The sequence below is a fragment of the Natrix helvetica genome (assembly GCF_964273705.1).
Source record: "Natrix helvetica genome assembly, chromosome: Z".
Lineage (NCBI taxonomy): Eukaryota > Metazoa > Chordata > Lepidosauria > Squamata > Natricidae > Natrix > Natrix helvetica.
Genome location: NC_138554.1, coordinates 96,364,217 through 96,385,293, shown reverse-complemented (window position 1 = coordinate 96,385,293; position 21,077 = coordinate 96,364,217). Strand labels below are relative to the sequence as shown.

The 21,077-nt window shown below is 45.1% G+C and overlaps 1 protein-coding gene across 3 annotated transcripts in view; it reads right to left on the bottom strand.

The window, feature by feature from the left end:
• TBC1D5 (TBC1 domain family member 5) overlaps positions 1 to 21,077 on the bottom strand; it is a 407,032-nt gene that overhangs the window by 186,517 nt on the left and 199,438 nt on the right. The window lies entirely within an intron of this gene.

The window sequence follows — 21,077 nt, the reverse complement described above, 5'->3', positions numbered from 1 at the left end:
CTGGGGTAAGTTTAGACCATTAATATTCAATGATAGAATCTTGATTTCTCCCGACATACTTCTATGTGTATTTGGGTCGTGTGCTTCTTGTTGCCCTTATTTCTCTCACTTCCTTTGGTTCTTCTTTTTCGTCTAGAACAACTTTTTTCTCCTTTCGTGTCTCCACTGGTTCCTTTTCTCTTCTTATCTGCGCCCTGGGTCCTTGCCTCCTTGCTCCCGCCTGTTCTCCTTCGTCTTTTTCATCCTCCTGCCCAACAAGAGTATTGTAAAAATCTTCCACTTGTTCCATCGTGTCTATTCTAAATCTTCTATCTCTCCAAGTTACCAGTACGCTCTCCAGCATCAGCCATCTAAAGTTAATTTCAAATTTGTTCAGGACAGATGTTAAAAATTGATAGGGCTTCTTAATTCTCTAATTCTCCTCGGTACCTGTTTTAGAACTGTTAGTTGTTGTTGGTTATAAATTATCGGGTCGTCTCTTGTTCTATTCAGCACCTCGTCACATATTGATTTTTTTACAAACTTTACATGAACTTCTCTTGGTAAATTATTCTTTTTTTGCATAGTTTGTCTGTATTCTATACGTCTCGTCGATCTCACTTGCCATCTCATCCTTTTCTATTCCCAAAGCCTTTGCCATTAGGTCTGCCATCGTGTCTGGTAAATCCTCGCCTTTTTCTTCCTTTACATTCTGGAACCGTAGAAATTGGGCTGCTTTCTCCAATTCTAACGCGAGGACTGTTAACTCAAGTTCCTTGTTTGCCTGAATCAGCCTAGAACTCAGCTGCTCCATTTTTTCATCCTCCTTTTCCAATCTTCCTTCTATTACATTTATTCTTTGTTCGTGTTTATTGATCTGTTCCTGGAACTTCTCAAATTTATCGTCCATCTTCTGCATTCTCTCCTTTAATTCTACCGTATCACTCCTTATTTCTTTAATATCCTTTTTAAGTTCTTCGTGATTTTTAGCCATTGCCTCCTGAATTGTCTGTAATATCATCTGCAATTCCTTAGTTGAATTGGATCTTTCTCTCTGAAGCATATCCTCCGAAGATCTTTGGTTCGAAGGACTGGCAGCCGCTAGGAATAGCTGGGATGCTGGCTTCCTCCCTGTGCCAATTTTCGTTAAATTTGTACTACTTGTCATTTTTTGGAAGAATTGGATCCCTACTTTAATTTTTCTCCAGAACTCCCACTTTCTTCTCTCCCTCGTAACTTTCTCCAGTCCTCCTTCTCTTTCTTTCTTTCTCTTTCTTTCTTTCTTTCTTCCTTCCTTCTTTCCTCCCTCCCTCCTTCCTTCTTCCTTCCTGCCTACCTGCCTTCCTTCCTCTCCCTCTCCTCCCTTTCCCTCTCCTCTTCCCTCTTCCTCTACTCAATTATCTATTTTAAATAGTGATAGGGGGTAGTAAACTCTATATATCGATAAGTTCGTATGTTATGTGAGAACAGCTGTCATAGGATAGGGAGAGAGTAAGAGAGACTTATCAATTTATCAGTGTATATATCCGTGTGTGTATGTCACACTTATAATACTCCTAAATTTCTATTAATCTACTTTATTAACTTAATAAAATCTAAGAGTAAATTGCTTATAGTTATTACTTATGTTGTGATCAAACAGTCTCCTAAATTAATCAGTACTAGTGCCAATAATATCGAAAAGAGTTAGGATTAATAATCTTACAGCAATAACAATAACCAAAAGTATATTCCTTTGATGGTAGTATTATAACATTAATTCCTATTTTTTAAGTTTGACCTTAGATGCGTCCCTCCTGTGTTGGATAATTATATGAGAGTGTTCTGGGTTCCCCTGCTCCGATAGATCTTCTTTCTCTCTCTCCAGTTGTTTCTATTAGTAGTGTCCAAAGATTGGCCTCAAAAAACTCTAATAGTTTATCCAGAGAATATAGTCACCAAAATTCCTGTTTTCTCTTAAGGTATTAAGAGGGGGGGGAATTCCAAATTTCGCCAGTAGATGTTGCTCTTCCATTCGTCCAGAAGCTAACCAACTGCAGTCTATCCACAGATATATGTTGCAAAGTTATGGTTCTTCCTTCTTCCTCCTTCTCCCTTCAAGCCTTTAGGACTTGGATAATTAACTCAAAAACCCCTGAAGATATCTGGGTAGTCAGAGTTATTTACAGCCGGCCTTTGTTATGTTAACAAATTAGATTTAGGTTCAGCTTATCAGACAGTTCAGAGAGTAAAGAGAGATAGCCTCTATTCTTCAATCAGCATATTACTCTCGCCGCTGTAATGAAGGGGGGGTAAGCAGCCCCCCCCCACTTCCTCTTGGAGCCCTTAATTTCTTGAGCTGTTTTGGAATGAAATTACCTTCCAAGATCAGGAATCTGTTAGATCACTGGCAACTCCGGTAGCTTCTCTGTAGTAAATCCTCGCTTGCTTTGGACTGTTGTCAGCACTTTGGGACGGCCATTAATTGTCACCCTCTTCCACGGCCGGGGTTATGAAGGAGATTTCAAGCACAGACCATGAATTGCCGTCCTATGGTCATGCCAAACCAACTTTCTCTCTTCAGTCTTCCCTCCAAGAAGGCTTGGTTTATCAAAATCTTTTCAGCAAACCCCTCCGGACGTTAGATCTGGCTGCTGTTAACGGAGCTCTCGGTCCAAGCAGCCGTTCATGCTGGCAGCAAGCCCCACCCTCCTCTCTACCTATCTACCTCCATTTAGATACACTATTAGGTAAGAAAATAGTTGTTCCACAACAACTTCAATCCACAAAAAAAGCCCCTCATTTTTAAAAAATCAAACACTTGCATTTCTTTCAATTCAAAGGATTATGATGAAGTACCAAAGGCTTTCTGATTTTCCATTAATTTAAATGTTATATTTTTCTTTGGAGAAATTTAGGATAGATATAAAAGTTCCATCACACAAATATAAGAATGAAACTTGGGAAGACAGAATATCTCAGGCTTTTAAAATAAATCCTGGCACTTAACATTTGTTTAGAGATATATGATGAGATTGTGTGATGTATTTATTTATATTTGTATGCAATTCAAGTAAAACTATAAAACAATTAATCATAAAAAGCAGCTCAACAGTACATCAATTAAAATACCCATTGGCTCCTAAGCCAGTTTTGCTATATTTCACGTAGAGTGTTGGAGTACATATTAACTGTGCCCTTGGGATGAGGATATTCTAAAATGAAGGTGCTGTGATGGAGAAATGTTATCCCAGACAGAGGGGACATAAAAACTCCTTCACCAAAAGTAAGTATAAGATTAGACAAATCTTTTTAACGGAGTCAAACCATTAAGGGTTTTACACGTTAACGTACTAGACCACCTACTGGAAGGCAAAGAAGGACTTACAAAAACAGTATTACACAATTATAATGGCTCTCATATTCTAACAAATTACTCACATATTTTTCAGTAACTGTATTTTCCAAGCAGCCTTTAAAAGCTTTGAAGTCGCATTAGTCCACTTCACAAATAATGAGTTACTATGATGAACGATCCAAGCAAAACCTCAATTGTCATACCAATTAAAGGTGGCCTAAAGTCCCTGCTGCCAATCTGGGAGTAGTTGCGAATCTAAGAGCACCCTGAAGTCATGGATAGGGTCCTTTGGGAAAGTAAAACTATCCAAAGTTAAGTAGCGGAGCGGTGGACAGATGAATTTTGGATAAACAGTATCTCTGTCTCAGTACATTTATGTTGTATTTCATCCCAACCCACAGAATTCTATCGTCATCAAGGTCAATAGGACCTTTGTTAAAGACCATTATACCACCATGTGAAAATACATGCACTGCATTTGTAAATTTGGAAAGCATTTATATTTAAGCTTTCTGGGTAATACAAAAAAACCACAAATGCAATGCTTAACTTACAATTAACTTACAATGAATAGATTGCCCCCGAAGAAGCTTTATATGCCTCTGAGGTTGAAACAAAAGTTAGCAAATATATTGCAAGAAATCAAAAATATCAACCTTATGATACTACCAGCATTAGCAGTCATGAACTTATGTTAGTTCTTTCAGATACAAGTTTCTCCTGTGCACTGCTTGGAGAATCCAAAGCATGGGTTTAACTTCTGTCTGTCTTCCCGATGACTGAATTAGAAGTTTTGGGGAGGGGGGGGCTGCCATCACAACGGTACAACGTGCAATCTTGAAGCTCTAAGGTGCTCCTCAGGGGTACTATCAGTAGCTGGACTGGAGTGAAAAGAAAACTTGGAGTTGAAAGGAAGAAGATTGCAGTGAACTTGTTTGGAACTTAATAAAAAAGCCTCGGATTCTATATAGTGGCAGTGTTTACTATCTGGAGGAAAAGATCAATACAGATGATGATGATGCAGCATGAAAAAGAAAAGGAAGTGACATTTCAGATGATTATGCAAGAAATTAAAAAAATACAAGAACAGAGAACATTGAAAAGAGAACTGAGAATATTGAACAAAGAACAGAAAAAACAGATGAAAAAATTGAGAATACCTACCAAACAATGATGAAATATGAGGATAGATTTCAAAAATTGAAGAAAAAGATGAACAAAGAGATAATAAAATTGGAACTATTGACAGCAGATTGAGTGTGGTTGAAAAAGACAAGAGTGGAATATTGGAATGAGAGATCCATAGATCAGAATTTTACCTCAGATTCCAGAATATAGAAGAAGAAAAGGGAGAAAATTTGGCAGAAGTAATGATAGAAATTCTGGCAGAAGCATCGGTGATAACCAAAGGGAAGTTGATGGAAGGAACAGACGAGGGGTTTTGACTCTTTACAAGATATGCAGTGAAAAACAAGTTGCCAAGAGAAGTCCATATAAGATCTACCAAGAAAGCAATTAGAACACAAATTCTACAAATGGCAAGAGATAAAAGATTGTACTAGTATTGGATAGATATAGGATGATGTAATGAAATACTATAATAAAAATTAATATAAATTAATTTAAATTTAGATTATGCATAAAATGAAGTAATAATAGTTATAGTCAAATAAAATTTTGGGTCTCTCTGTGTGTGTGTGTGTGTGTATCAGATTGACGAGATTCTATATAAATTGTAAGTGAAGACTATGTTGAGGAATCACAAAAGTTTTGTAACCAATAGACACACTGTATGTAACTGGAAGATGGTTTTATGTTTGTCTGTGTTTGTTTAAAAATAAAAATATATATATAAATAGTTTTGGTCACGCCTCTCTGGCTCCTCTGCTTTCAGTTTCTTAACTCAATCTGAGCCTGAAAGATGTGTCCTAATTCTCTCTCACTCATCGTGCAGATTAGAAGTTAAAGAAATCTATTCTGCACCACATTTGGATTCCTCAAGCAGGCATATGAATCCAGAAGCAGATTGGGAGCCGCTAAGCCACTTAGTGGGTTTGTCTCAGGAAGCCATATTTTACCATAGACAGCTTGTATCGTCGCAGCATCAGAATCATCCTCCGCTTGACAGTGTAGAGGACAATGCAACCGTCATTTATTTTGTCTGATTGTAGCCCATAGAGCCCGAGGAACTCCATTACAACAGGGTGGGGGACCAGTTGCATTTTGCATCAAGTTACTGATTAGACCGCCACCATCTTGGATCATTTGCAGAGTGGCCATTTTGGTGCGAACTATTAGGAAAGGCAACAAAAGAGCTTGGGATCAAGCAGAGACCGTTCACAAGGCTGCAACTGCCTGAGCACGCCCGGAAGCCAAGACAAGGGATCTGAGTGTCCAACCAGCAAACTTAGTTGCATCATTGGCTTGGCCTTGCTCTCAATTCCAGGACACTCATCTAAGGTCTTCTTTCGCAGGGTCTATGTCCACGAACTCATGACCTATGTCCAAGGTCATGGCCTGTTGATACTCAGCGATAATCTCCAGAGCTGCAGTGGTCGATCCATAAGGAGGTGGTGAGTCTTGCCCCTAAGGATACTTTCATAGCCCTTAGTAAAATGACCAATCACCACGCAGGAAAGTCTTCTAGGTCAGAGGCATTCTCTAGTCACCAGGGGAGACCGGGTTCCAAAAAGACCAAGACTGGGTCTAAGATGTCTTCCATAGCCACCACCTATAAGGGTGCTTCATCAAGCAAATTCAGGGCTGAGGACAAGGAAACATTTTGCGAAGGCCCAGAAAGCCTCCAGGGAGGAAGCTCCCCTTCCACGGGTTGCCACCTTGTCCCAGCAAGCAGATGACACCCAGATTTCACTACCTGAGGATATGGCCGACCCTCAGTTGCTTCAGCCTGCCTGTTTTGAGGAGGACTTCACACCCTTTGCCTGCCTAGCTGTTTTAGGGGAAGACTTACCTGATCTACTGCAGGAGCCTAGTACCTCGGCATCCTTTTTGCCAACCACAGCAGGTCTTCATGCAACAGAAAATCAAGGTTCAGGTCTGACCCAAGAGCTGCAAGATTACATCTCAGAGGCCATTGCCCAGGGGGTAGAGGAAGCATTCCAACATAGGAGTCTTCTCATCCCTACCCAAGTAGGATCAGTTCCCCCAAATGGAGGTCAGGTTCCCAGGGAAGAGGAGGATCTGATGTCTTTGTAGGAAAGTCATTCTCCCAGACCTTCTGGGTCTAGTAAGGATTCCATAGAGAGGAGAATGAAACTGATCAGAATTTATTGGAGGACAAGGGTTTGGCTCCGGATAGGCCTGCCTTCACTTTAGTGGATGCCACCCTAAAGACAGCTAAGTTCGCGTTGAGGGCAATAGCATTTAATGTCACTTCACGTAGACTCTCATGGCTACGTCACTTGGCCAACATGCGGTCCAAGTGGTGCTTGGCTTCAGCTCCCTTCAAGGGAAGCAATTTATATGGGGAGTCCCTGGACCTGATCTTAGTTGAGACTAAGGATAAGAAAAAGGCCATGCCTATAGGCTACAAGCGTATTGACCGAAGGCTCTCGCCTTACGGTCATAGACAGCCCTTTCACTCCGCTGATTCTGGGGCCTCAGCCTCCGTTTTAGCTACCATACTCCCAGGGGTTTGACTGGTCCCAGGACAGGCATTCTTTCAGGGACAGGGGCAGACAACAACCCTATGCCAAGAGGCCTTTCTGAGGATCCAATACCAGACCCTTCCATAGGTCTAAGTCACTTCCATCATGACCTTCCCATTGGTAGTCATGCATCAGACCTGCATCAGTCAGTGGGAGGACACCACCACAGATGCGTGGGTGCTTTAAACTGTGAGGCTGGGCCTCATGCTGGAATTCCTATCCCCCCCTCTGCAACATTTCAACAGTTGCCCCAGATCCAAGGGCTCCTCCAAGGGAGAGCTCATGTTAGCCAAAATCCAACATCTGATAGGGATCAGGGCAATAGAACAGGTTCTGTAGGGGCAGGAGGATTGGGGATTTTACTCGATTATCTTCCTTGTTCTAAAGAGCTCGTGTTTGTATGTATGGAGAGCCATATTAGATCTAACCCATCAACGCCCATGTGGCGTACAAGCGTTTTAAAATGCAGTCCCTCAATTCCATCCTGCATTCGAGAGGGAGATCTTCTGGCATCCATCGACCTCAAAGAAGCCTACCTGCATGTTCCCATCGATCTATCCTACAGAAGGTTCCTGAGATTTTGCTTCACAGGGCACAACTGCCAATACAGGGCCCTGCCATTTGGCCTGTCATTGGCACCCAGAACCTTCATCAAGATATTGGCGGTAGTAGCAGTGCACCTCCACTCATGTCCAATGCGCATGCAATGCTAACTGGACGACATCATCATCCAGTCGTCATCTGTCCTTCAAGCTCAGTGAGATCTTTGCATCACAATTTGAGCATTGTAGAAACACAGGTTCTCCGTAAGCATAGAGAAGAGTCATATGGTTTCCAGCACCATGCTCCTTCACTTGGAGCACTGATAGATACATCAACTTGCACAGTCTCGCTCTCAGAGGACTGCATTACCAGCATTCGGATGTTGGTCGAGTCGATTCGGGAACAACGATCCGTGCCTCTCATCACCCTTTCCTGTATGCTGGGGAAGATGATTTCTTGCATCTCAATTGTGCCATGGGTTACATTTGCACGCCCGACCGTTACAGTGACTCCTGTTAACCTCATAGAGAACATATGGGAGCAACTCCAATTCCAGGATACAAATGCCCCTCAGACTATGTCAGTCACTCCTCTGGTGGACTTCCCCTGCTGTGGTGAAGTGCTTTCTCTTCAAGGAGCCCAGGAGCATGACCGTGACCTCAGATGCCAGCCTGTTCGGCTGGGGAGCCCATCTCCAGGCTCAGCTCACGCAGGGGTTTCAGTCACAGGAGGAGGTGTTCACCTGCCCAGAGAACCCTCATCTCCCAAGATTTTTCTCCATATTCTACACACTGGAGGCAGAGGGAGTCGATGCCCTCCGCAATCCGTGGCCCTGGGGACATCTCTATGCATTCTCTCCTCTCCCTCTCATCCCGATAATGGTCAGAAAGAATGTGTGAAGGTTGTTCTAGTTGCCCCTTACTGGCCTCAGCCTCAGAGGCTGGCTGAGCTGTTGGTGGAATCTGACAGCGATGAACACTATGGGACTGCCCTGGAGGCTGAGGAAGACTCTGGGGGGTGTTCGGAGTCAGAGCAGGGACTAGAGAGGCCTGTTGGCCACCAGGTGGTGTCTGAGTCAGGGAGCAGTGAGGAAGAACAGAGGGAGGCTGTCCCTAATGTACGTATGCGGAGGGCTGCAAGGAGGAGGGAGCAGCTTTGGAAAAAAGGGTCACAGAAGAAAATAGGAACATGTGGCTACTGATTGGCCCCTCCTGAGAGCTTACAGGTGGGGCAACGGGGGGGGGGATTTTGCAGGAAACAACAATTTACTGATCCAGCCATAGAGAAAGATTGGGAGAATTTTGTGAGTTCAAGCCTTGTTTCATAGAGATAGCTTTCTGGGCTCCCAGCCAAAGGGTTGCTTATCTCCCTCCTTAGTTGTGGCAGACAGCCAAGTCTGCATCCGTATATATTGTAGAGGTTTGGGACAGAACAGGTTCATGGACTTGATCAGTCTATCAATCTCAAGTCCTTAGAGAATACCCCAGGACAGGATATCTCTCAGCTAGGGGGTGCTGAAGTACCCAGTTCCTCAGTAGCTCCAGTTAATAATCTGGCACTTGAGAGGGACATCCTAGAAAGGGGAATTTCTCCAACCGCGTCATCTGCATTTGTTCTAACGGCTCCATCGGTCCCCTCTTAGCGTCAATTCCACACTCTTCTTACAACATGGACTTGACAGGGGGTTGTCTCCAACACACTGCGTCAACAGGTGGTAGCTTCGTCCATGATTCTAATGAATGACCAGAACTGATCTCTTTCTCAGCATCTTTGAGTGTGTTTCATCTTCTTGAAGGGAGCAGCGAATCTGGGGACCGGTATCCATCATGAGACCTCTCTCTTGTCTTGCAAGCACTCACATCACCATTCGAACCATTGAGGATGACGAGCCTCATACTGTTAACCTTTAAAGTCGCCTTTCTCATGGCTGTCAACTCGCCAGGACGAATTCAGGGCTGGCAGCTCTTTCAGTCCATTCTGACCTGTGCATCATCTGAACGGACAGGGTCATTCTTTGCCTAGATCCATCTTTCCTCATGAAAGTGAACTCCTGGTTTAAACAGGGCCAAGAAGGTCATTTTAATAGATTTTTGCCCAAACACACAGCACGCCACCGAATAGTGGTGGCATAAACTGGATTTCAGGTGGGAGGTTCAGTGATATATTAAGAGGATGGCTTCCTTTCAACATTCTGAAGGACTATTTGTTTCATTCCAACCCGTTTCCATGGGCAAGAAGGTGTCACCATCCACCATTGGCCAATGGCTGAAGGCCTGCATAGCAATGGCATATGAACATTAGGCCAGAAGAGTGGCAGGCCGTATTACAGCTCATTACATGAGAAGCCCAGCAACAGTAGCAGCTTGAGCCACTCAAGCATTGGTGGAAGAAATTTGTAGAGCGGCTACTTGGTCCTCGCCTTCACCATTTATCAGACATGAAAGTTGGACTCATTCGCCTCGGCTGAGGCGTCATTTGGACGAAGTTGCTTCAAAGGATTCACTCTGCAGAAGGGTACCCTGGACCAACTGTCGCCCACCCTTGAGACTCTTAGCTTTGGTATATCCCATGCTTTGGATTCTCTAAGCAATGCACAGAAGGAAGACCATTGTCTTACCTGAACGGTAGTTCTCTGTGCACTGCGGGAGAATCCAACCCCACCCGAAAAATGGAGGTCTGGTTCCAGTGTCCGAGGACCGGGATCTATGTTCCCTCTAAGGTGCGCGGCTGCGCGGCCGCACACATGGCAAGTAAATACCGCGCAGCAGTTTCTCACTGCCGCGCAGTGTCATTTGCAGGACACGGACTGCAGTCTCTGCACTCTGCAGAACAGTCGCGGAATCACGAACGAAACCCCCTCCAGCTAAACAGGAGTCTTGACAACATTTTTTAAAAAGTTTGGGTGGAATTGGTGCAGTTTATTATGCGGTTGCATGTGGGCGGCACCTCCTGATTCTCCGCGCTTCAGACCTGTCAACAAAGCTTTTCGCTTGCGTGCAAAACGGCGCCTTAAACGGGGCTGGGTCCGGTCGTCTCTTCCCTGCCTTTCCTTCCCTTTTTATGTCCTGTCTCGGACGTGCGGGCGGGCATGCGCATGCTGTGGACACGCCCGCTTAGACGCTGAGGTTGCTGCGTGCTTAGCTGCGTGCGTATCTCCCAAATGTTAAAGGACGTCCCAGCTCCCCTCCCGCCGCCACCTTAGTCGCTTTCCCGGCCTTTGTCCCATCCGGCAGCCCTATGGAGGTCGTGCTTCTGCCTGGCAGCTGCTTGCTGAGAAGCCCGTGGAGGAGCAGGCGAGGGGCACTGTGTCTCCCCCAGGACCGAAAAGCCCCCTTTCTGCCTCTGCCTTTGGCGACGGCTGCGCTGAAGCCCCTTAACTCCCGGACCCCCCTCCCCAATATCTGGACGTTCTGTGTGCTGGGAAGTTGCAGGGGGAGGATGGAGAAAGCTCAGCCCGTCTTCACTCCCCAAACTACAGAGAGCAACACTTTGGAGGAGGCCAAATTTCCTCTGCCTTGGGGGAGATTTAAAAGAAGGCAGCAGTCCAGGTGCGGGGGGGGGACTTCCGTTTTGTTCGGGATGAGGTGGAGCTGGTTGTCCCCGTCCAGACGTCCTGCGTGCGTATCTCCTCCTGGTTTTTTTCCTCTTACGTGCCCCCTTGGTGCAGCAGGCTAACGCCGGCCAAAGGAGTGGGGCGGACAGCATGGCACAACTGGGTAAATTATAAACCACAGATTTTAATCCTATTTAATTTTTAATGGTATCAAATTTAGCTATAAAGTGGCCTTACCTACTTTTTTTCCCATGGGCCTGCTAAATTCTGGCCTGGATTTCCTATTGTGCAATTTGTGTCATGGACTTAATCATTTTAAATTCCATTAAATGCCAGTACACATCCTTTCTGCCAAGAGATCAGAAAAAACAATGCTCTAATCTTCTGATATTTAAATGATTTATAATGTTGTTTAGATATATAATTTGGATTACATTTGAAAGGTCTGCATTGATTAAATACTATGGAATACAATCCTACAGCAGTTCTTCTTTCTTTTTTGGTTTTAGAAAAGGATAATTCCCTTTTTAGCCAGGCTTTTTGAATTACCATAGTTTATTGTGATGTTAACACTAGTTTTTAAGTAGATTTCAATTTAAAAAAAAAATCTGTTAGCTGCTTTGAATGTCTTGGAGATGAAAAGATGGGGTACAAAACTGAAATAATAAAAAATTAGTACATTCATTTTGAAAAATAAATGCAATACTTGATTAATTTTATATCTTTATTCAAAATAGTTTTGGCAAGGGGGAGAGTTTCATGGTAAATCATTTTATTACATTTATATTGCATTTATATATTATTACATTTATTACATATATATTACATATATATTTATTACATTTATACTCCACATTATATATTTGTATTGTTATTTTAGTGTTTATTGTCAATTTTGATTGATATTATATTGATATATCAATACTGATTTTAGTCATACTAAATAACAATTACTGCTATTATTTATCAGCATTAAATATTTACAGTTTTTAATATTGACAGTCATATTTTAGAATAATAGGATTATCTTTTAATAGGATAATTGGCAAAATCTAATTCAGATGTGATGGATTGCATTCCAAAGGAATGTGAGAGGACAGGTTGCCTGCAAAATGCCAGGGCCCAGGCTGTTGGTGCCATGTCTCTCTCTAGCCATTCTAACAATGTAAAAGTTTAGCAGAGAGGCTTTTTTTTCAGTGTGACCAGAAAAGTATAGTGTTTGAGCGGCACATTTTCATGCCTGGCATTCATCGGGTTGAAACCTCACTCGCAATTGGTGCTTGACGCTTGGAACGTTGCGCAAATATCCAGCAGACGTGACAACAGTTCAAACTGTTGCTCTCTTAGGTGCTCAGGCATGAAAATGTTCTGCTCAAACACTATACTTTTCCGCTCACACTGAAAAAAAATTAGAGGGAACATTGACCGGGATGTGGAGGACATTAGGACTCTTTTTTTTTAGTCTATGCCTTCATTAAGGAACTGAAAGTAGACAGCCAGGGAGGCGTGGCCAAAACTTCTAACTCAGTCATCGGGCAGACAGACAGAAGTTAAACCCATGCTTTGGATTCCATAGTGCACAGAGAATTACCGTTCAGGTAAGACAATGCTTTTTGTTTCTTTACAAAACGTTTAAATGGAATTTTATCATAGCCAATAACAAAGCCTCTATAATTCCAACATTTATTGAACACTATCATACGAAAGAATAAAAAAATATTGAAATACACACATGAGCATATAAAGTACAGTAATAATGGTTAATCCTTGAAAGCAAAAGTTTACCACTTGCAGCAAGAATGTAGTATTGAAAAAACAACAGCTTTTGCAGACTCTTAAACTACTTAACTTGGCCAGCAACGTTCCCAAGATTCTGCAGCAGCTGTTCTTGTTTTTTAGGTCACTAAAAACCTTATGGATTAGTTTAATTCTCAAATGATCAAATGCCAGGATGATTACAATTTAAAAAAGAACAATTCAACACCCCAGAAACTTGGTATGATTTAATTGTCAGTTTCAGTCACACTGGCACTCTAGATTAGGGTTTTGAATTAAGAAATGTTGGTGAAACAAAATGTCCATTTTTTTTTATTCCCACAGTATTTCACACTTTTAATAAATATTTTAATTATATTCACTTTAGTAATGAACAATTGATGGTATTTGCAGATAGGTGAATTTGCTGAAATTCAAAACATACTTGACTAAAATATTAGTATAAAATTTTATTTCATATTATAATTCTTTAATAACTTAAATGTTTTCTTTAAAATACTTTGTTTCTTTAAAAATAAAAGTACATGAGGCTGAATTTTGTAATCTAAAGACACAAATGTAGGCAGACAGATTTTCAGAAAATGACCGTTGTCTTACCTGAACGGTCGTTCTCGGGGCGCTGCGGGAGAGTCCAAGGAAGGGTTAACACAGCCTATCTGCCCAAGGACTGAGTTGATTTTTTCCCCTGGTCACGCCTCCTTTGCCTCCACAGGGTCAGTTTTAAAAACGAAGTCTTGACCGTCGAGGAAGTTCAATGCATCTGCAAGTTCACGGAAATTGTCACATATTTATCTATGAACCCTGGGTGGGTCTTGGACTCTCCCGCAGCGCCCCGAGAACGACCGTTCAGGTAAGACAACGGTCATTCTCCATGGCGCTGCTTGGAGAGTCCAAGGAAGGGACATGCCCAAGCTATTTTGTCCCAGGGAGGGAAATGTCACCACTGGCCGGAGCCTAAACCACTTGTTGCAATACTCTCCTCCCAAAAGAGGCTTCGGCGGAGGCAAAGGAATCTACTTTATAATTTCTGATGAAGGCCGTTGGAGATGCCCACGTAGCAGCTCTGCAAATGTCCAGGATGGACGCCTGGGTCGCCCATGCTGCAGTCGTGGCCGCGCTTCTCGTGGAGTGGGCCGTCACACGGGCTGGAACCGTCTTGCCCTGGTGTTCGTAAGCCATTTTAATGCAGGCCCGGAGCCAACGACCAATAGTTGATGAGGAAACCTTGCGTCCCAACGACCCCGGTTGAAAGGATACAAAGAAAGCCTCAGAACGTCTGAGGTCCTTAATTCTCTTCAGATAGATCCGAACAGCACGCCTCACATCCAGTTTGTGCCAGCAGCGCTCCCTGGGGTGCTGAGGTTTGGGACAGAAGTTCGGGAGTATCACCTCCTGCGCTCTGTGGAAAGGAGAATTTACCTTTGGCAAGAAGGTTGGGTCCAGACGCAGGATGACACGGTCTGGGTGGATGATACAAAGTTCTTCCCTGACAGAGAAGGCCGCAATCTCCGACACCCGTCTGGCCGAGGTGATAGCTATCAGGAAGGCGGCTTTTAGAGACAGGTGCCGAAGGGAGACCTTTCTTAACGGTTCAAAGGGCGCAGAGGTTAAAGCCTGCAAAACAAATGGTAAGTTCCAGGTTGGGTATCTATGCACCACTTGGGGTCGCAAATTGGAGGCCCCCTTTAGGAAGCTCCTGATCTGGGGGTGATGACTCAATGTCTGAGACTGGTGCCTCACCAGAATGGTAGACAAGGCCGCGACCTGCCTCCGAAGAGTAGCTGGTGCCAAACCTTTGTCCAGCCCAGCTTGAAGAAAGTCCAGTAACTGAGGCATAGAGGCCTCAGCGCCCACGATGATCCGCTGTTCGCACCAAGTGGAGAACGCAGACCAAGTTGCTTCGTAAATTCGAGTCGTGGCCAGTCATCTGGAAGCTTGTATGGTCTGAATGACCTTGTCCGAGAGGTGTAGGTCCCTCAGGAGCTGCCCCTCAAGCGCCAGATGGCTAGCTGGAGCCACTGGGGCTCTGGGTGAGTGATTGCCCCCTGTGTCAGTACCACCTTCTGTGGGGGGATTCTCCATGGTCTCTCCACTGAGAGGTCGGTCAGATCCGCAAACCAGGATCTCCTGGGCCAATATGGAGCTACCAGGATGAGCTCCGCCCTCTCCCTCAGGAGTTTGGAGATTACCTGTGGAATCAGAGGTAGAGGCGGGAACGCATATAACAGCCCGGGAGGCCACTGGGACCTCAGGGCGTCCGTCCCCTCTGCCTGATGAGACCGGTACCGAGAGAAGAATCTCTGCAGGTGAGTGTTCTTTGCCGTGGCGAAGAGGTCGACTTGTGGCGGGCCAAACCGTTGCACAATCTGGTCGAACAGGTCCGGATGCAGCCTCCACTCGGAGCTGTCGAGTGTTTGACGACTCAGCCAATCTGCACTTACGTTGCTGGTGCCTGAGATGTGATCTGCTCTCAGCGACGCTAAGTGAAGCTCTGCCCAACGACCCAGGGCCTCTGCTTCCGCCATGAGTCCCTTGGAGTGAGTGCCACCCTGCCTGTTCACGTGTGCTTTTGTGGCAATATTGTCTGTAAGCAGAAGCACGTGGTGGCCCCGGAGTTGTTTCCAAAACCGTCTCAGAGCGAGTCTGGCAGCTCTCAGCTCCAGCCAGTTGATGTTTCGAGCCGCTTCCGCACGAGACCACTTGCCCTGCGCCAGCTGACCTTGGCAATGCGCTCCCCAACCGAAGAGGCTTGCATCTGTAGTGACAACAATCCTGTCGGGCTCTTTGAACAGACAGCCCTTCTCCACTGCTCGTGACTGCCACCATTTCAGGGAGCGGGACACCTTCAATGGGAGTCGAACTTTCCTGGACGAGTTGCTTGCCTTCGCCCTCTGCATTGGCAGGAGAAACCATTGCAATTCCCTGGCATGAAGACGCGCCCAGGGAACCACGTTGATGCAAGATATCATTATCCCCAGTAACTGGGATAGATGGACGATTGGCAATGTGGTAGTCTTGCGACACTGACGGATTCTGGCCCTGAGATTGCGCAGTCTGTCTGGAGACAGGAAAACGTGGCATGAGGCCGAGTCTATGATGGTGCCCAGGTGCTGTATGCGAGTGGCAGGGACCAGGTGGCTCTTCTCTAAGTTCACAGAGAACCCGTGGTCCTGCAAGGTGCGGATGGTGACACTTACGTCCCTTGCTGCTTGTGATTGGCTCCTCGAGTGAATGATGATGTCGTCGAGGTAGCACTCCAGACGGATGGGAAGCTTGCGCAGGTGGGCCGCCACAGCTGCAAGAAGCTTCGTGAACGTTCGTGGAGCTGAAGAGAGTCCGAACGGCAGTGCCTTGTATTGATAATGTTTGCCGTTGTAGAACAGCCGAAGGAACTTCCTGTGAGCCAGATGAATGGGCACATGTAGATACGCCTCCTTGAGGTCGATGGAGGTGAGCAGGTCGTCTCGCCGAATGCAGCTGAGAATGGACTGGAGGGACTGCATTTTGAAGCGCTTGTAGGCCAGATGCCGGTTCAGGCGCTTCAGGTCTAATATGGCCCTCCACCCCACCCCCCCCGAGCTCTTGGGAACCAGGAATAGAATGGAGTAAAATCCCTTCCCTGCCTGCTCTGGGGGAACGGGCTCTATGGCCCTTATCAAGAGAAGATGATTGATCTCTGCTTGCATGAGGGATCTTTTTATGGGATTTTTGGCTACAGGACAACGAATGAATGTCCGGGGCGGGAATGATAGAAATTCTAGAGTCAGCCCCTTCCTGACAGTGTTTAGGATCCACGAATCCGTGGTAATCTCCTCCCACCGATCTGCATAAAGTTGCAGGTGGCCGCCGATGGGAGCAGTCCCATGGTGGTCACTTGCCACGCCTGAACTGACGGTTGTTGCCTCCCCCTCGAAAGGGCTTACGAAAGGAACCCTGGTTTTGCTGCCTACCCCTGGGGTTGAAACTACCCCTGTCCTGAGCCCTGTCAGTGGACTGGTTGTAGGGCCTCTGGTAGGAGTAGGAGGAGGTGGAGGCCTGGGCGGAGTCCTGATTACGAAAAGGCTGCTTCCTGAAGGACCCAGAACCTTTTCTTTCATTCTTTTTGAAAGTAGACGGAAGGATTTTACGTTTGTCCTTCGTCTCTATTACGAATTTGTCTAAAGCATCCCCGAAGAGGAACCCCCCCTTGAAGGGAGCTGAGGCCATTCCATTTGGCTTTCATGTCAGCTTGCCAGTGCCGGAGCCATAGCAAGCGACGTGAGGTCACGTTGGAGGCGAGCGCCCTGGATGCAAATTTTGCAGCTGTTAGGGAGGCGTCGGCAGAATATTCTACAGCCGTAATTATTTTGTCCAGATCATGACACCAGCGAGATGCCTCGGAGCGAGGCTTGGATCTCAATTGGTGTAGCCATAACAAGGAAGCCCTCGTGAAGAAGGAAGAGGAGGTGGAGGCCTTGATCGCCCAGGCAGCCGCCTGGTGCGTCTTAAGGCAGGCCTTCTCAGACCTCTTATCCTCTGCTTTCAAACCCTCCAGCAGGTCAGCTGGGAGGGAGGAAGGGGAGGTCAGAGAAACCACTGGAGCATCCACTTCAGGCATTTTAAGTACATCCTCCAACTTTTGTTCCAGGGGGAACAGAGTTTTGTCTGCGCCACTGGGATTGGCCAGGGTCCCCGGCTGCACCCATTGACGCTGTACCACGTCCATAAACATGTCAGGAACTGGAATAAGTTCCGGATCTGGAGTGGTCTCACTGAATAGACCCGCTTTAAGGTCCTGAGGAATGGGGATAGAGGCCTTATCCTTAGACTTAGTCCCTAACTCTGTGGAGGTTCTAGCCTTGTGCAGTATGGCCTTAAACAGAGAAGGCTTGAACAAACCAGTGAAGGCAGGTTTGTCCGGGGGCATATCCTCGTCCTCCGAAAGCTGGAACTCATCTGCAGTCTCATCTTCCCATGTGGACACCTCTGTGGTGACAGAGGTGCCTGGGGAACCAGATTCGCGGCCCCTGCCCGCTGCTAGAGAGGGGGTAGGCCTTGAGGCCTTACCCTTTTTGCTCTCCATGTGGCGCAAGGCCTCAACCACGCCCTGAGAGATGGCCTGAGTAATTATTTCCTGCATCTCTGGCGAAATAGCTGGGCCCTTGTCCTCAACAGGCCTGGGCCTAGAAGAGCCTGACCTCCTTGCATAGTGAATAGGAGCTAAAGGCCCCTCCATGTGGGGACAGCCAGGGAAAGGCCCCAAATCGTCCCTTACAGAGGAACTGGGAGAATCTGGGTAACCCAGAGATGCAGCAGGAGAAACAGATCTGGAATCCCTACCACTAATGGAAGGAGATTGATCCCCTTGGTTAGAGAGAGAGTCCTCTCTCTCACGTCTGCTTAGGACAGGGCCAAGCTCAGCCTCACAGGATTGAGGAAGATGAGGGGCCTGGGCCTTGTCAGGTTGCTCTCTGGAACCCTCAAGTCTCCTATCTCCTAGGTGCTTGGGGCCCTTGTTCCCTGAGGAGTTATGGGGGGGTTTTCCCCCAGCCCCTTTTCCACTCTTTCTCCCCTGGCCCGAGGGATCTGGCCTACTGCGCTTGGCGGATGGCCCAGCCAGCTCGTCCCTCTGCTCCAAACCTTCGTCTGCCATGGCTGCACGGGTGTTGGATCAATTCAAACTGCAGGAGAAGGGCAGTTGATGCTGGTCAGCCGGCTCCAAAGCGTCTGCAGATCTTCAAATTTTCTGGAGGCTGGAAGAAGGCACCAGGACACTCCACAGCCGCTCCTTCAGCCGAAGGGACACTCAAGAGGCTCCGGTACTGCTGGAGACCCAAGCAGGACACTCCAAGCTCTCCGCGGCGATCTGCTGAGAGGCAGAGAGGTGCGGAGAATCCAAGCGCTTTCCCTGCTGCTAGTTGTTAAAGTGAGCAGGGAAAATGGCCGCCGCTAGTTTCGCGCGCTTTAAAAACGCGCCCAGAATGCAGCCAGACGTCTAAAACGGCCGTTGGAAAGCGCGCCAACACGCAGCTTTCAAAATGGCCGCCGCCACCTCCGGAGCCAGCAAGGACGCCGCCGAGGGAGAAATCCAGCCGAAAATCCCCTTAGCAAGTGGCCGGGGGCGAGCCAACGCCAGGATCGTCCCCGCACTCGCCGGCCGCCGCCGGACTAGTGGCCACAGCTGAATACGTTGCTAGGGCAACAGGTGGGCTCCTCCAATGCCTCTGTTTTAATTTAGTCTATTTTAATAAAAGCCAATAATAAAAAAAGGCCGAATTGGTATTAGGAAAAAAAAAAAAGGAGGGAAAAAATCCTGATAAGTATTAAGCTAACTAAAAAAAATTTCTTTTTGGGGAACCCAGCCTATTTGTCCAAAGACCGGGAACTCCCCAGAGTACGTCCTATAGGGCGGACTTCGTTTTTAAAACTGACCCTGTGGAGGCAAAGGAGGCGTGACCAGGGGAAAAAATCAACTCAGTCCTTGGGCAGATAGGCTGTGTTAACCCTTCCTTGGACTCTCCAAGCAGCGCCATGGAGAACGATGCATTCTAATCCTTCGAGAAAGAGTCAGTAAGGAGTAGCAGAAGCTAGTTACATGGTTTCTAGGATGAGTTATCAAAGGGTATCAATCTTATTATGAATCTTGGTTGGCTCTTCTGCCAGTTGGCTTTATGTGTACAGCTCTCTTTCTCTTTCTATATAGCAAGTTTCTTTGAAAACTCTGTTCAATAAATTGCACTCAATGTAGTCCCATTTAGGCATTTTGTTTTTGTTTGAAATAGGTAAGATTGTAAAAATATATATGAAAAGGGAGTTGTGATTCTCTAAGGCAAGTGTGTAGCTAGACTTATGCTATTGTGCAAATGACAAGAAAACACATTGCTTTAATATTTTCCTGGAATAAAATTGTTTCCTATTGAGAAAGTTATGAATAAAGATCCCATCCCAAAAATATTACGAAGAGTTTCTTTTATGTAATCCCATTAATTGTATTTATTATATCAGTGCAATTATTGTTATTTTCATTAAATGGTCCAGTTTTATCTATACTTTCAGATCTCTCCAGGTGCATCAATGAACTTTTATGAAACACCTGTTCAGTATATTGGAATAAAATTAAACAATGTTAGCAAAGGGGAAAAAAATCGAACATGGCAATAAACTTTGGTGAAAGTTCCTGTTCATAATTCTAACAGAAACATGGCTTTAAGTATACATGCGTGAGAAATAGCAGTGTAAAAATGCATAGTACTTCTATGTGGACATAGTACTTCTGTATGTTCAGATTTTTGTTTCCTTCTCTAATGGGTCTGAATGTAGAAGAAACGAAGACCAGAGAGAGGAAAATAGAACCTAGCTAATATAACTATGCATATCTTAATATAAATGGCTATTTTTTCTCTCTGCTGTAATGTAAGGAACAATTGTAAAACAAGACAGCTTCATAATATTAATGGAAACTGTGATGGTGTAAGGTTGGTTCCTTTGGGTAAGTCACTTTGCAGAGGAGGAGTCATATGTGTTTGAACTAAGAATTATGGGAATATATTGGCATAAATTCTAAGCTACAAAAATAATAAAGACAAATCATGTAACTAGAAACCATGTAACTAGCCTGTCTGCTATTCCTACTTACTGACTTTTTCTGGTTGAATTAGAATGCATCATTTTCTGAAACATCTGTCTGCCTACATTTGTGTCACTTATCACGATTAGCAGTCATGGACAACAGAGTTGTATTTTACAACATCAAAAAGCTGAGCTAAAGTATATAAAGTGGAACATAACTTGAATTAACCAAAGAAGAGCTTTTCTGGATTATACCAGAAATTGATTTAATCCAGGCATTTGGTTTCAAGCTGAGTTTGAGAGGGAATTGAGAAGGAGACATGAATGTATCTGAAATAATATGAAGACCTCACATTATTTTAGATATATCAGTATGTACTTCCAACTTACCTGGGAATAACTTGGCCTTGCTTGAAGGCAGGGCTAAATATTGTATTTATGTAAAATTGCAAAGCCAACAGTTCACACATATGAATAGAGCATTTCAATTATACTAGACAGATGAGTCCATGTTACATGAAGCAAAACCTGCAACTTACACTCAAGCGTTCTATATAATTTTCTCTGTGAGCTACTGATTTATTCAGAAAATTCTTGTATGGTATGTCAGAAAATAAGAAAAAAAAGTAATATAGATATGATAAATCAATATTTACTAGAGTAAATAATTCAA